The sequence below is a fragment of the Entelurus aequoreus genome, linkage group LG01, assembly GCF_033978785.1.
Source record: "Entelurus aequoreus isolate RoL-2023_Sb linkage group LG01, RoL_Eaeq_v1.1, whole genome shotgun sequence".
NCBI lineage: Eukaryota > Metazoa > Chordata > Actinopteri > Syngnathiformes > Syngnathidae > Entelurus > Entelurus aequoreus.
Genome location: NC_084731.1, coordinates 69,044,858 through 69,047,357, shown reverse-complemented (window position 1 = coordinate 69,047,357; position 2,500 = coordinate 69,044,858).

The window sequence follows — 2,500 nt, the reverse complement described above, 5'->3', positions numbered from 1 at the left end:
TCGGCCGCTTGTACCCGTGATCTTGTCATTTCGGTCATAACCCAAAGCTCATGACCATAGGTGAGGATGGGAACGTAGATCGACCGGTAAATTGAGAGCTTTGCCTTCCGGCTCAGCTCCTTCTTCACCACAACGGATCGATACAGCGTCCGCATTACTGAAGACGCCGCACCGATCCGCCTGTCGATCTCACGATCCACTCTTCCCTCACTCGTGAACAAGACTCCGAGGTACTTGAACTCCTCCACTTGGGGCAGGGTCTCCTCCGCAACCCGGAGATGGCACTCCACCCTTTTCCGGGCGAGAACCATGGACTCGGACTTGGAGGTGCTGATTCTCATCCCAGTCGCTTCACACTCAGCTGCGAATCGATCCAGTGAGAGCTGAAGATCCTGGCCAGATGAAGCCATCAGGACCACATCATCTGCAAAAAGCAGAGACCTAATCCTGCAGCCACCAAACCAGATCCCCTCAATGCCTTGACTGCGCCTAGCAATTCCGTCCATAAAAGTTATGAACAGAATCGGTGACAAAGGGCAGCCTTGGCAGAGTCCAACCCTCACTGGAAACGTGTCCGACTTACTGCCGGCAATGCGGACCAAACTCTGGCACTGATCATACAGGGAGCGGACCGCCACAATCAGACAGTCCGATGCCCCATACTCTCTGAGCACTCCCCACAGGACTTCCCGAGGGACACGGTCGAATGCCTTCTCCAAGTCCACAAAACACATGTAGACTGGTTGGGCAAACTCCCATGCACCCTCAAGGACCCTGCCGAGAGTATAGAGCTGGTCCACAGTTCCACGACCAGGACGAAAACCACACTGTTCCTCCTGAATCCGAGGTTCGACTATCTGGCGTAGCCTCCTCTCCAGCACACCTGAATAGACCTTACCGGGAAGGCTGAGGAGTGTGATCCCACGATAGTCAGAACACACCCTCCGGTTCCCCTTCTTAAAGAGAGGAACCACCACCCTGGTCTGCCAATCCAGAGGTACCGCCCCCTATGTCCACACGATGCTGCAGAGTCTTGTCAACCAAGACAGCCCCACAGCATCCAGAGCCTTAAGGGACTCCGGGCGGATCTCATCCACCCCCGGGGCCTTGCCACCGAGGAGCTTTTTAACTACCTCAGCAACCTCAGCCCCAGAAATAGGAGAGCCCACCACAGATTCCCCAGGCACTGCTTCCTCATAGGAAGACGTGTTGGTGGGATTGAGGAGGTCTTCGAAGTATTCCCTCCACCGATCCACAACATCCGCAGTCGAGGTCAGCAGAACACCATCCTCACCATACACGGTGTTGATAGTGCACTGCTTCCCCTTCCTGAGGCGGCGGATGGTGGTCCAGAATCGCTTCGAAGCCGTCCGGAAGTCGTTTTCCATGGCTTCCCCGAACTCCTCCCATGTCCGAGTTTTTGCCTCCGCGACCGCCGAAGCCGCACACCGCTTGGCCTGTCGGTTCCTGTCTGCTGCCTCAGGAGTCCTATGAGTCAAAAGAACCCGATAGGATCCCTTCTTCAGCTTGACGGCATCCCTCACCGCCGGTGTCCACCAACGGGTTCTAGGATTACCGCCACGACAGGCACCAACTACCTTGCGGCCACAGCTCCAATCATCCGCCTCGACAATAGAGGCGCGGAACATGGTCCATTCGGACTCAATGTCCAGCACCTCCCTCGTGACATGTTCAAAGTTCTTCCGGAGGTGGGAATTGAAACTCTCTCTGACAGGAGACTCTGCCAGACGTTCCCAGCAAACCCTCACAATGCGTTTGGGCCTGCCAGGTCTGTCCGGCATCCTCCCCCACCATCGCAGCCAACTCACCACCAGGTGGTGATCGGTAGAAAGCTCCACCCCTCTCTTCACCCGAGTGTCCAAAACATGAGGCCGCAAATCCGACGACACAATTACAAAGTCGATCATGGAACTGCGGCCTAGGGTGTCCTGGTGCCAAGTGCACATATGGACACCCTTATGTTTGAACATGGTGTTTGTTATGGACAATCTGTGACGGGCACAAAAGTCCAATAACAAAACACCGCTCGGGTTCAGATCCGGGCGGCCATTCTTCCCAATCACGCCTCTCCAGGTTTCACTGTCGCTGCCAACATGAGCGTTGAAGTCCCCCAGTAGAACGAGGGAATCACCCGGGGGAGCACTCTCAAGTACTCCCTCGAGTGAATCCAAAAAGGGTGGGTACTCTGAGCTGCGGTTTGGCGCGTAAGCACAAACCACAGTCAGGACCCGTTCCCCCACCCGAAGGCGGAGAGAAGCTACCCTCTCGTCCACCGGGTTGAACTCCAACATGCAGGCTCTGAGCCGGGGGGAAACAAGAATTGCCACCACAGCCCGTCGCCTCTCACTGCCGGCAACGCCAGAGTGGAAGAGAGTCCAGCCCCTCTCGAGAGAACTGGTTCCAGAGCCCTTGCTGTGCGTCGAATTGAGTCCGACTATGTCTAGCCGGAACTTCTCCACCTCGCGCACTAGCTCAGGCT